The sequence below is a fragment of the Spinacia oleracea genome, chromosome 4 (genome assembly GCF_020520425.1).
Source record: "Spinacia oleracea cultivar Varoflay chromosome 4, BTI_SOV_V1, whole genome shotgun sequence".
Classification (NCBI taxonomy): Eukaryota; Viridiplantae; Streptophyta; class Magnoliopsida; order Caryophyllales; family Amaranthaceae; genus Spinacia; species Spinacia oleracea.
This window is the reverse complement of record NC_079490.1, coordinates 70190646-70205545: the sequence shown is the minus strand read 5'-3', so window position 1 is coordinate 70205545 and position 14900 is coordinate 70190646. Positions and strand designations below refer to the sequence as shown.

The 14900-nt window shown below is 41.4% G+C and overlaps 1 long non-coding RNA gene across 1 annotated transcript; it reads left to right on the top strand.

Annotated features, from left to right (window-relative positions):
* The first annotated feature begins 899 nt into the window (after positions 1-899).
* LOC110777215 (uncharacterized) lies at positions 900-2167 on the top strand. Its single transcript, XR_008918420.1, has 3 exons — positions 900-1467; positions 1651-1716; positions 1908-2167. It is a non-coding gene; the product is annotated as an uncharacterized lncRNA (long non-coding RNA).
* The last annotated feature ends 12733 nt before the right edge of the window (positions 2168-14900 follow it).

Sequence of the window (14900 nt, the reverse complement as noted above, 5' to 3'; positions counted from 1 at the left end):
TTAATATTTCCGTTTCCGGAATTATTTTCCGATTCCGATAATATTTCCGATTCTGACAATATTTCCGTTTCCGGCAATATTTCCGATTCCGGCAATATTTCCATTTCCGATAATATTTTCGTATATGTACCATGTTTCTGTTTCCGGCATAATCTACGACTTGGATAATATTTATATTTCCGATACGATCCATATTTCCGTTTCCGGCAATATCATCGTTTCCGGAGTATTCATTTCTTGCTTGTGACGATCTCAGCTCCCACTGAAACCAAGATCCGTCGATTCCGAATAACCATAGATAGAGTATTTAATGCCATTAAATACTTGATCCGTTTACGTACTATTTGTGTGACCCTACGGGTTCAGTCAAGAGTAAGCTGTGGATTAATATCATTAATTCCACTTGAACTAAAGCGGCCTCTAGCTAGGCATTCAGCTCACTTGATCTCACTGAATTATTAACTTGTTAATTAATACTGAACCGCATTTATTAGACTTAACATTGAATGCATACTTGGACCAAGGGCATTATTTCCTTCATTCCATGCCTTGCAACCTCTTAAAAGTACCTGCTTTCAGGTTAGAAATCTTTGATAGTTTGGTTATTTCGAAACCTTGGTTGTCTTTATGCCACTTTGTTACTGCAGTCTTTGATCTTGTGAGCATCAGAATATCAGATATACCGATATGGTAAATCTAAGTGTGAAATCTATTTCATTCTCGGTGATTTAAGGTAAAATCTGTCGCATTTCAATCATCAGTGCTTTTCTTGACATTAATATTCTGGCGGTAAATATTTATCATCTCGGTTTGGCTTTATCAAAGGCTTTGTCCCCCCTCTCTCTCTCTCTCTCTCTCTCTCTCTCTCTCTCTCTCTCTCTCTACCTTTTACTTTTCTTAAGGACAATTAAAGTTTGCAAATGATATTCAGGGGTAAATTTAATCACAAATGAAGATAATATTTTACAGTAAGGTCAGTAACAGGCATGAGTTAAAAAGGTTGGTTCAGTAGTCTGATATTGAATTAGACATTCAGGAACCTCCTGGATTTTGTTTTTCTTTCTTTGTCTAAATAGCAATTACTTTTAAAAAGAATGGAGCAATTAGTAGTACTCTTAATGCATACTGATCCTTGTTACAAACTGTTGTGGTTTTTCTAGGCTAGACTTGTTATTGTCTCCTTGGCCCCTTTATCTGTCTTTCCACCCTGGTGCGATTGGGATAAAAAAAGGGTTGGGTCTGAGCTCTGAGGGGACACCATTACCTTGTTTATATTAGCCTTTTCAACCTTTCTTCTTCTCATTCATGGAAAAATATGAAGGCCAATTTCGTTGCATTATGGCTCAAATTATCCAGCTCAAAGCATTTATTAAAGTCCTGCATTTTATTCTGCAGAAGATTCTAAAGATAGAAGGAAGGATCTAAGGCGCCACCTCACCAAAGTCGTAAAGCTTGGATTGCTGATTGGTATGCCCTATTTAGTTGCAGAAGAGTTAAATTGTAATTTTCTGTTGTTTTTTTGTTCATTTTCGTAATTGAAGGATGCGCATCATGCTCTCAAGTGTAGGATTTAAGCGTAGAGTCTTTATTTCGACAACTGCAATGAAAACTCCAAAGTAACTGGTTTAATTTTAATTTGCTTTCTGCTAGGTTATGGGAAAAATTCATGCAGTCCTCTCTGATGGACCAATACCGTACGTAGTGAAAAATGTTGAGGTAATTTTGACTGTATTACTGATTTTTAGTTCTGCAGTTAGGTTAATAAAACACCCGTTATTTAGGCATTTAGTTGTGTAAACTTGATGGGTTGAGTGTGATTTAAACTTGTTGGGGTTTCGAAGTAGCAGGGCCTTTTCTAGTCTAAGAATTCAACTGTGATGTGTATTAGTATTTGTGTACTCCTGCAGCTGTAGCACTAGAATTAAACTCCTGCTTTGTCCTGATACTCACACATGGAATAGAGAGGAGAGATGCGCTGAATGAAACCACATAAGCTCAGCTCCTCAAGAAGACCGAGACCACTGAACACACACTGGCAGCATCAACTGCGGCGCTTGAGCAAGAAGAATTTCAGGGAATATATTCCGGAGTGCAAGCTGAAGTGTTGCTCCTACCGATGTGCAGCTGGCTCATTCAAGAACACCACGGGCTGAATTTCTTTGCTTGATTACTTATCCTGTACGAAAAAAGGGAAGGGTATTGCCTGATTTTTTTATATTTTTTCCCCTTTCCATTTTGTAAACGCATAAGAGTAACTGTAAAACGTATTTTATTTTTTAATATATTTAATGCTTGTTTATGCAAAAAAATATGTATATTTTTTTTTAAAAAAAAGGGTGGAATAGAGGACGCTTATCTAAGAAAACCGTCCTCTATGTCTATGTAGAAAAGGAACAATAGAGTACGCCTATCTAAGCAAGCTGTCCTCTATTTTTATAAATAGATCACAATTATGTGTCTCAACCGTTCTCTATTCCTTCTATAATTTCTGATTTAAGGAAGAGAATAGAGAACGATTAGATGAGACCCCCGTCCTCTATTCATATGTATATAGAACGCCTATCACAACCGTCCTCTAAACTATAGAGATCGCTTAGCAGAAGAACTGTCCTCAGGCGTCCTCTAAAGCCTATTTCAACAGTTCTCTATTCCCTTTTTTGTAGTAGTTAACCTTGTGAGGTGCTCCATCCCATCCTGTCCCCCTGGCCCTTCATGAAGTGGGGGATAGACATAGTACGCCCCTTACCGCAGGCGTCAGGGCAGCGCGTCTTAATGTTGGGAATGATTGATTACTTCTCCAAATGGATCGAAGCAGAAGCATTCAAACGAGTACGAGACACTGAGGTCATCTCGTTCATCAAGCGAAATGTCCTCAGTCGGTTCGGAATCCTTTCCGAGATCATCTGCGGCAACGGTTCTCAGTTCATCAGGAACAAAACCAAAGAATTCTGCAGCAGGTACATCATTACCTTGCACACCTCGACACCAAGGTACCCTCAAGCAAATGGCTAAGCTGAATCAAGTAACAAAATCATCATCAACAACCTCAAGAAGCGCCTCGACGACGCCAAAGGAAGATGAGCAGACAAGTTACCTATGATCCTTTGGGCTGATAGGACAACACCCAAGACGGCAACCAATCATACTCCTTTCTCTTTGGTCTTCGGCTGCGAGGCAGTCATTCCTCCCGAAGTCGAGCTCCCCACAGCAAGAAACAGTTTTATGGCGCCAGGAATAAACGACTCAGTCCTGTCCTACGACATTGATACTGTTGACGAACTCAGAGAATCAGCACTGGTCAGGATGGCGTCCTACCAACAAGCATTCGCAAACAGTTACAACAAGAATGTAAGAGTTCGAGTATTCCAGCAAGGAGATTGGGTTTTGCACAAAGTTTTCCCGAACAAGAAGGATCCTCGACACGGCAAGTTGGCCTCGACTTGGGAAGGTCCCTATCAGATCATAAGAGGGACAGGTCATGGCGCATACGAGTTGGTCGATAGAGACGGTACATCTATCCCAAGGAGCTGGAACGCAACGAACTTGAAACTGTACCACTTCTGAACATTTGTGTAGACACCTACTTTTGTCCCCATTCTCGAAAGGGAAGGTTCGATGATGAGAACATAAATCTCCACTTGGCAACGCATCTCCTATAAAATAACGAATCTCGATCACCCTTTTCATTTCACCCGAACCTGCTATTTATAGAAACCTGCTAAAAATAGTAACTTCCATAATAGGTAGTTGTTAAAAGTGGCAAGTCATAAAAAGATAGAAACTTGTCAGAATTAGGTGTTGCACTCCAACATAAATCCTAAAAGAGATAGAATTTGCAAGAGGAATACTATTCCTAGTATAATTCGAAAATAAGAGTTATGTATTGATTAAAATCCTAACGAACCTAGAGTTTGTAACGGGCCCAGACGCATTCCATCATAAAGTTAATACGCACTAAAAGACTCGGATAAGTCTCAAACACTCCGGATTCTAAGAGTCCAAAACTGACAAAGAACTCGGCCCAAACATCATTTTCAACGCCCAGCCCTGGCGCTGAAATTGCCTGGATCCCATTTTCAACGCCCCGAGTTGGGCGCCAAAATCTTTAACGCCCAGCCCTGGGCGCTGAAATTGCCTGGGTACGTGTTCTCTGCTAATTCTTCTTGGATTAGTGTTCTAAAATTCTATCTTTCCACGAACTCTTTTCTATAAATACAACCCCAAATTCAACGTGAAAGGAACACACATAATTCATATTCTGAGTATTGACTCCAACCCCTAAGCCTAAGCCTCACGCTGCGAAATTGATCCCGTGTTCTGTCGCAATCGATCCAAAAATCGAACAGAACGTATCCTGTCCCTTGTAGCTGAAGAATTACGCCCGGAAACTTGATATTCGTTAAATAAAAGGAGAAATAGCAAAGCCAAAGTGGTTAGTTTTCTGAGAACCATGACGCACCTCTCAAGGGTGCGTCGTAATGTGTCCCTTCGCATGATTTAATCGCTTTCCTCGCCCTTTTATAAAACTGTGAAACTATTAAATCTGATTGTTCTATCACGCCTAACAAAGATAATATCTTGGACAATTGAACTATCATGCTAGGTCCCCTAAATCAATATAAACAAGATAATCACGATCGATCTAGTATTATGTGTTGCATATTGCTATAATCCATTCAGATTAGTTTAATAGTTAACGCATGTCCCTTCAATTATTTATGCTGAGCTAGTAAGGATATCCTGCCTCTGGAGTTATCGAAGAGCGAGTACTCCTCTCGGTAGTTACAGTCCCCCGAACCCTCAATCTCTTCCCTGTGGGTGTACGTTGAGCGATCCCCACACTAGGGATCACAAGGGAACCTATGGCCGTCGTGGTCAAACATAATTGCACTCCCTTTATGTCACGATAACCGGGTTTTGTCAGTTTTTCTCATTGTCGTTAAAAACTGAATGACGACTCCTATATTACTAGTCAATTGGGTGTAAACTCACAGGAAATCCAATTACACTTGATTTGACAAAAGGAAACGTCACGCCCACGAGGGACGAGGTCACGCATTAGCCTCGTGCTTTTTCGACCCCCTCACAGTGGCGACTCCACTGGGAATAGTGAAGGAAATACTCGTGCTCGTAGGTAATCAAAATAGCCGAAGGGTGAAACGATCCTACCCCGCGTTTATTTCCCCATCAAGTTGGGACGACCTGAAAATCAGCATATTAATGTAAACGGACATAACCGCATAACGAATCTTGGATCCCTTAGGATGTTTCATCTCGGGAGTTGGGACTAAGGATACCCATCGCCAACCGGGGGGTGCATACGCTTCGAATGTTGTCCACTCGGCACTTTTCGCTAGTAGTACACCCGTCCCAAACCCAATCGCTCGCCCACTAGGTCCCTCTCATTGGTGCATGCCCCCTTGGTTTACATCGTGATTGGCCTCTTGGGCGAAATTCGTCTATTGAAGGCACTACCTCGACCGAGGCATGTGTTGGATCTGCGATAGAAGCGGTACCAAGCCGGCGCAAATACTACCCATAGAAGCCTATCATAAACTACATGACATATTATTATTTTGCCTCATGATGTAATGTTAGTTATGTGTAGCGAATTATGTGATTGTGTGTGACAAATAATGCTAGAAAACCAACGACCTTAAAAATTTCCCAAACATTCATAAACCGATTGGCCAAAGAGTTATACCAAAATACGTGTTCCGCTACCCCGGGCGATCGCCACAAAAATAAGCGACGCCTAGGACGGCCTGTAACGGATCCCACAACGCTGCACAACGCGTAAAGGACGTTATTAGGCAAGCACGCAAAATGAACTCGTATGTACGAAAAAAGGATACGCGAACAGAATACGAGTACCAGTCAGGGACGCATTTTCAGCGCCCCTGGCTGGGCGCCAATAATTTCCAACGTCCCTTGCTGGGCGCTGAAGTTGCTGCCTGGCCTTTTGGCCAGGCACAACAACCTCGGTGCCCGCGCATAAAAAAAATACGTAGAAGTAAAAGAAAATTCGTGAAAATTGCTGCAAGGGCGTACGAAAAGGCACTCAATTCTAAGAACGACTTATAAAATAAACAACTCTTTTTGTCGTCATTAGGCCTCCTATGACGACAATGTTCGGCACCAAAACCGAGCATGCTAATTAAATGACCTTGAATGTCACATGGGCAAAGTATTCAAAAAATAATGTTCAAATAGAGTCTTCAAGGAAAAATAATGTTCGAATAAAAAATAAATCCGAGTCTAGACTAGGCTATGCCAAAGTACAATCTAAATCCTAAGTCTTAGTTGTCTTATCCATAGAATCGGTCCTAATGCTTGGTGTCGTTCTGCAAGTTAAAAGGTTAAAACGTATTGAGTCTCCCTTCCTAACATTTAAATCAATAAGCACCCATATGTAATGTCATCCCTTGCTAAGAATCTACGGCCTCAATACTCTCTCTCACCAATAAAAAGAATATATTATAGTATTTGCAAAATGGAAACAGTAACATTCTGAAAATCATTCCCCCATAGTCGCACAACCCCCAAAGTGAACCTAAGGTGTCAATACCATTAGCAAAAATTAATGGCCTCAAGGCTCATGATCACATTGGGTCACGACTATCATAGTCCTCTCGAGCCACTCGCTCCTTGAAATACTCCTAAGTACGGACTAAAAGATTTTCCATGAATGCAACATGACGAACCATGAAAATACCCAAATCGTCATGCCATAAGGCTACCATCGGGGTAAAGTAATACACACTAAGAGGGAAGCCGCACTAATGATTCTACTCTTGCAAAATTGAAAATTCGATCTCCCCGACTAACTACCTTGCCAACATTAAGCAAAATGGCGCATGACAAATGAACACCCAAGGGTTAAAATCTAAAGTGTCAACCAACGAAAGTTATTGTCCAATTAGCCTAAGTCTGAGAGTTGCTTGGTCAAGTATTATAGGCTTACGCCACGTCATTATTTTGAGTCTAGGCCACCTCCTTATATTCATGCACGGGTTATAATCAAAAAAATTAATGAAAGTTCGAGTCTAAATCACAACTTCCAGTTTAATCCCGGAAACTGGAATCTGAAAAGAAGCAAAAAATTATTTTCGATGTAATTCTTTCGTTAAATTTCAATAAGGTAAAAATAACATTTTGAATCTACGCTATTTGCACATTTTAAGAAACGACTAAATACGCCTGCAAAGTAAGACAATTTAAAGGTCCACCCTAGGCCTACTAAAATTAAAGGTCCACCCTAGGCCTACTAAAATTAAAGGTCCACCATAGGCCTACCAAACGAGGCTCACTCAGTCTCGCCTCGTGACTCAAAGACCACAACCATCTACCTTTTAGCCCAAATAAAAAAGGGGGAGAAATCCCAAGCAAAAAAAGGGAAAAAGAAAAGGGAGAGCGAAAAGAGCGAGCCATGAAATACTTACCCCGTACCTCCTAAAATGCGAAATTTACCCAAGCAAAGAAGAAAAAAAGGGAAAAAGAAAAGGGAGAGAGAAAAGAGCGAGCCATGAAATACTTAGCCCGTACCTCCCAAAGTGCGAAATTTACCCAAGTAAACGAAGGGAAAGAATTGAGTTAGCCCGTACCTCCCAAAGTGCGAAATTTACCCTAGTAAACGAAGGAAAAGAATTGAGTCAACCAATCCAAATCATGCCACAAAAACTACATAAAAGTTCTACGATGTCTACCCTTTCCAATCCTTATGTTCTTAGACGCCTTCGCTCTGGGGCCCCTGTTCAGCTCATTTAACCCGTCCATGTTCTCATTGCCATAACCCAAGAAACCATTACCTCGACTCTTGTTCTTGAACTTGTTATCAACTGCAAACCACGTACGGCCATTGAGACGTGCGTCATACCTGCTCTTACACTACCATTAGCATAATGATCATATAACTTGTTTGGATACATCCTCGAGCCTTCCCCATGCTACTCATTGGCCTTGGTTGATGTAAACTCATGACACTAGCACGAGGCTGCAAATTGTGAGTCCTAGCAGATGTAATCCTCATGCTTGACCAATACCTATACAAATTATCCTATCTCATTCAACCCATCTTTCAAGCCGTCTTGATTCACGAATAAAAAAAAAGGACAAATGAAAAGCACATTCTACGCTTAACGTAAAAAATTAATAATAAAAAAAAAACTTTGCAAAGCACCTTTAAAGTTCGTCTAAAAAATAAGCATTTAGCGCACCAAAAAAGATCCGCCCAGAAATCATTTTCAGCGCCCAGGGCTGGGCGCCGAAATGTTTAACGCCCCAGTCTGGGCGCTGAATGTCTCTGCTTGCCAAATTTTGTCCAGAAGTGCTCGTCATTTTATCCGCACATACACGGAAAAATAACGAACACTTGGAGGGGTACAACACGTATTCAAATATACGTACCAAAAAACACATCGTATTCAGATATACGTACCAAAAAATACATGGACTCAAAAAATTATGTACTCAAAAAATATATAAAACAAATTTATGGCTTACGGCAAAGCAGCAGATTAAAATAAATTTCACCCTATTTCAAACATTACGAATTCACTTGAACGTACTTGTTTAAAATCGGCATTCTAAGAAACCATTTTCTGGCTAAGAACTACGCAAGACTTGATTCAAAATTAAATCTATTTAAGGCGGATACGTAGGCAATCCATAATTCGGTCCAACCAATTTGCAAAGATGTTAGAGCCCATAGAATAACAAGAATAAGAAATAGAGTCCCTTATTAAAATTTAATTACTTGCAACCCGGCCAAGTCGAAAGAAAAATTTAAGTCAAAGGAAGAATCCAAGTCATCAAGATGCCAAAACGAGCACACATCGAAAAATAATAAGGGCACGTACCCTTGCCAGAAGGAGCACTCACACTCCTAGGCACTTAGCCAAGACTCAAAAGATCGCTTTGCCTCAATTGAATGGGGGCTAGCGCAAGCGTCCATGACCTCTAAAGTACTCGACTTGACCCTCCCTAAAGCGAACTAACTCGCTTAAAGACCTTCTTTCACCACTAGACATAGTCGTTTGCTTAAAGACCTTCTTTCACCACTAGACACAGTCATAATCTCCAACAAGTAGTAAAGGCAGTAAGCTTGCAATAAAGAGGATTATTCTACGGCGTCTCCCCATCGTTCCTTCGAACTCAGGGCACCCGTTCATGGTAATTGAAATGCTTGCGAATCCCCTTTGAAAAAAATCAGACATTGCCAATAGGACTTGGCACTTAACCAAGGCTCACCCTACTCAGACATATGACACGGGCATCTAAAATCGAAATCTAAAAGCATCATTAATGGGAAGACATAATAGTAATTGGGGGCTAAATATTGAAATGAAAGAGCTAGGGAAAGAACAAAGTATACCTTGACCTTTTGTGCAGACATACACCAAGTAAATCTAAGTCAATTTGAAAACGGTTTATATTCCCGCAATTCTGGAAAAGATGGCCCTAAAAGCCCAAAGAATGTTCCACATGGGCACAAGTAATATCTTGACGCCTGCACCCTGGCTTCCAGCAAATCCTTAGACAACATTCCAAAAATCGTAACAGTATTCACTCATGTAATCCTGTACGAACCCTTCTATAAGTCAACTTACCTAGGACACCTCGGATTGTACACAGTAGGACTCGGGTTTCAAATAATTTTCAAAGACTTCTTCGAACATAATAAAGTGTCATTGGTTTAATCTAAGTATGCGTTTATCTCGATGTTGCAAGTGAGTTAAAAGATATTTCTAAATATGATTATGGGTAAAGAAAGGCACCTAGCTTTTGGTCAAGGCACACTTCAACATGTGACCACCTTGACCATGGCAATGTCGCATAATACGACATTTACAAGAGAAGTAGCAAATCACTACTCGAACGTGCCTCGCACTAAACGAGTCTGGTTCAAACTATTCATGATCCATGTCACCATGAACGCATAAAAACGTATGCCAAGCATTATAGCACCAAGGCAATCCCGTAGCTACAATTGGGGGCTTGAGAAAAACACTCTAAAAATGCTCGAAATGACGATTTTATCGCAAATTCTCGACGCTAATGCTATACACGTCATAGGGGCACAATCCTAAGGTTTGATCGTGTAAAACGAACCTTAGAATGGCTACAACCCCTCCCAAATTCTAAGCGCTACTTAGAATATGTAAAGTCACCCCACTTACAAGGGTAACTGAAAATCGCGAGTCACCAAAACTCCGATCAAACTACTGCACATAACGCTCGCCCTACAAGCGCCCGTTACACAGTCTACATCGTTCCAAAGAAAAAGCGAAAGAAAAATCAAGGATAAAAAAGGGAAAGAAACATCTATGAATCCTCGTATCGAACGAAGTAATAAGCCGTGCACACCCACGCAGAAGGTGCTACACTTGTTCGAGCACCTGAACGAGGCGTGATGAAGTACTCCAACGCAAAAAATAATAATGATATCCCAACGCCTGGAGGAATGTTCTAAGACACGCTGTTAGGCCACACAAACCTACGTCGCACCATAAGTCCAACCATCCCACGGTACAAGTCTAAAAAAAAAAAAAGAGTAAGGCATATTGCACTAATGCGGGCACGACCAAGAGCATGTGTAAAAGAGGCAAAGTCTACTTATCGCCCAAATTCAAAATGCAAGCCACACGACTTCTACATCAAGGATTAAAGGTAGCGAAATATTACCTACCACGGAAGGGATAGCTCGCACCTACACGAGCAGAACCCCAAGGCATCTTTCTCGAAAGAACCTACAAAAATCGTACGCCAAAAGGAAGCATCCCAACATGCATACTTGGGGGCTCCAAGCTACGAAACAACCATAGCAAAATAAAAAAATCTCGAAGCAAATGTTTGAACAATCGAAAGGGCACGATGTTTGAGCCCACTTCATGAATGGGCCTGAACCCTATCAAGCTTCTAAGAAAACTATTCAAAATCAGTCATTGCTCAAAAAAAATGATTGAAGCAAACTGATTAATGGACCGCACACAACAGCCATTCTATGAACGCTCGTTCGCACATACATATCATCATTCCAAGTATCGAACATTCACGAACGCGTTCAAAAGAAAAAAATATATACGAGCGATCAAAAATATAAGTCTCAAGGTATGTTCCTCGGGCCATATAGACTCGACCAACTATTGCAATAACTGCACACCTTAAGAGCGACAGTTCCTTTAAATAAGCCCCCCAAAGCGACAAACACCGTAGTCCACCAATCGGCTACGGCTTCTCGAGAAATCATCACGATCACTCAGCTCATTGTGATCTCTAATGAAATTCTACGTTCCAAAAATAAAGAAAAACAAAAGAGAAGAGAATACGTAGAATCTCCAAGTGAAATAAGCGAACGGAAAAGAGGCAGATCTGCCTAATAATCAACTCCGACGCCAAATTCCACGCCTGACTTTGGGCGTTGAAGATTAATCCCACAATCGTTCTAAGCTAAGAAATGGCGAACGAATAAGGAAATAATAAACACCGTTGGTCCACTATTAGGCTACGGTTTCTCGAGAAATAATTATTCACCAATCAACGGTGATCTCAAATGAACGGTTCGTTCCAAAAAAAGAATCTCTAGACGAAAAGCCAAAAAAAAGAGAAAACGAACGAACAAGAGGCCAACTGTGTCATCAAGAAACCTCGCCAGAAATCATTTTCAGCGCCCAGCGCTGGGCGCCGAAACCTTTAACGCCCAGGCATGGGCACCGAAAATGATCCCAGACCCAAAAGGCCCCTGACTTCTATAGAGCCTTGCCGTATCTATTCGAATCAAAAATTGCCGATTTATTTACTGAAAGTCGCACCTCACGGCTTTGTTAGGAGTAGCACACCACTACAAAGATCGCTCGCACTTACGAGCACGATCCCAAACACGATCAAGGACATTACAAAATGCTTATCCCCAAGGAACCTCTTTGACAAGAGATGACCGTCAAGCACGAGTGCTTGGGGGCTCGAAGGAAAATATATATTATGCAAAGTTAAAACAATATTCCCAGACTACGCTGTACGAAGTCCCGTGTTTGGATGTCTCAAAAAATAAAACCGGTTTACGACCTCAAGACAAAGGTCGCCGTTGATACTTATACATAGTTCCCTAATCAAGGACCCAGGTAGTGGCAAAATTGAGCCGAAAAGACTAGCTCAAAACCATGAAAAGGTGATGACCACGAGACTATGGTCCATCTAAACACATTGTGAACCCACATTCATGTTGCAACTAAATCCGAGCATCCCTAGAAAGAATTCGCTCCTACAAGAATGAATAAAAAGAAATTCTCAAAATAAATCACAAGAAAAAAATGAAATAGGGACTTGCCCACCTCAATCAGGAAAGACCGCGGCACGCGAGTCCCAAATCGAAAAGACGAATTCAGGTTCGCTCACCTCCAGCAAGCGGGGAGTCCACCCTTAGCGGACAGGGCTCGCCCACCTTCAGCGGGCGGGGTCTGCGTCACTAACCGCGCAGGTCCTCAGTCTTCGAAAATGAAAAGAAAATAGAATCTTCAAAACAAAGCAAAAAACAGGCTCGCCATCTTCAGCCGGCGGGGTCTACGTCACTAACCGCGTAGATCCTTATTTTCAAAACTTCAAAACAGATTCGTCCACTTCTATCGGACGGGGTGTCCACCCTTAGCGGACAGGCTCGGCATCTTTAGCCGGCGGGGTCTACGTCACAAACTGCGTAGGTCCTTATTTTCAAAAAAACACAAACAAATTTCAAAAAAGATTCGTCCACTTCTATCGGACGGGGTGTCCACCCTTAGCGGACAGGCTCGCCATCTTTAGCCGGCAGGGTCTGCGCCACTAACCGCGCAGGTCCTTAGTCGCTGCAGCGATAACTTTTTCTAGTTTTCCCTTTTTCCAAAAATTAAAGGACTGGTTTTCCCTTTTTTCAAAAATTAAAGGATTGGTTTTCCGTTTTTCCAAAAAAGAGCGATGTGCTGGATTTTCCTTCGTTTTACGTCCTATAAAAACAAGGGGGTTTTCTCGTTTAGCTAACCCTGAAAATAAGAATCTTTAAAAACATTTTACCTCGTGATTGGGCTTGGCCAGGCCCAGTTACACTTTATAGCTTTGATTTCGAAAACATCTTTAGATACTCCCAAAGACAAAGTGAGGGAGTTTCTACACATCTTTAGATACTTCCAATGACAAAGTGAGGGAGTTTCTATACTACCAGTTGACAAATCCCAATGACACGTGAGGGATATGTCGACACTTCAAGTGATGACCCTTAAGTCAAATGTTATCACTCGGGGGCTCGTGAGACCCTCGCAAAATAGGTCACATAGACAATGGCTTGTGTGACGCACTCCGTTCAGTACTTTGACCATCGTCTCATCCCGAGACTCAGTCAAAGTGGGGGCTAACTGTAGACACCAACTTTTGTCCCCATTCCCGAAAGGGAAGGTTCGATGATGAGAACATAAATCTCCACTTGGCAACGCATCTCCTATAAAATAACTAATCTCGATCACCCTTTTCATTTCACCCGAACCTGCTATATATAGAAACATGCTAAAAATAGTAACTGCTGTAGACACCTACTTTTGTCCCCATTCCCGAAAGGGAAAGGTTCGATGATGAAAGCATAAATCTCCACTTCACAACGCATCTCCTATAAAATAAACGAATCTCAATTCCCCTTTTCATTTCACCCGAAACCTGATATTTATAGAAAACTGCTATTTATGGAAACCTGCTAAAAATAGTAATTGCCGTAAAAGGTAGCATCTAAAAGTGGCAAATCATAAAGGATAGAAACCTGTCAGAATTAGGTGTTGCATTCCAACATAAATCCTAAATGAGATAGAAAACTGCGAGAATCCTATTCCTAATATGATTCGGAAATAAGAGTTACGTATTAATTAAAATCCTAACGAGCCTAGAGTTCGTAACGGGCCCAGACGCATCCCGTCGCAAGGTTAATACGCACTAAAAGACTCGATTAAGTCTCAAACTCTACGGATTTCAGGAATCCGAATCTGACTAAGAAAACAGCCCAGACCCTATTTTCAACGCCTGGCTCTGGGCGCCGAAATCTTCGGCGCCCAGGCCTGGGCGCTGAAAATACCTGGGTACGTGTTTTTTTCCTAATTCTTTGTGGATTAGAACTCTGCAATTCTATCTTTCCACGAACTCTTCCCTATAAATACAGCCCCAAATTCGACGTGAAACACACACACAGAATTATATTCTGAGTATTGACTCCAACCCTTAGCCTAAGCCTCACGCTGCGAAATTGCTCACGCGTTCTGTCGCAATCGATCCATAAATCGAACAGAACGTATCCTGTCCAATAATTGAGATTCATTAAATAAAAAGGAGAAATAGCAAAGTCAAAGTGGTTAGTTTTCTGAGAACCGTGACGCACCTCTCAAGGGTGCGTCGTAATGTGTCCCTTCTCGATGATTTAATTGCTTTCCTCGCCCCTTTTATGAACTGTTAAACTAACTAAATCTGATTGTTCTATCACGCCTAACAAATATAATATTTTCGGGAAATTGGATTATCATGCTAGGTCCCTTAATGCTACTTAAATCAGATAATCGCGATCGATCTAGTATTATATGTTGCATATTGCTAAAATCAACTCAGATTAGTTTAATAGTTAACGTATGTCCCTTCAATTATTTATGTTGAGCTAGTAAGGATATCCTGCCTCTGGAGTTATCGACGAGCGAAGTACTCCTCTCGGTAGTTACAGTCCCCCGAACCCTCAATCTCTACCTTGCGGGTGTATGTTGAGAGATCCCCACACCAGGGATCACAAGGGAACCTACGGCCGTCGTGGTCAAACATAATTGCACTCCCTTTATGTCACGATAACCGGGTTTTGTCAGTTTTTCTCATTGTCGTTAAAAACTGAATGGCGACTCCTATATTACTAG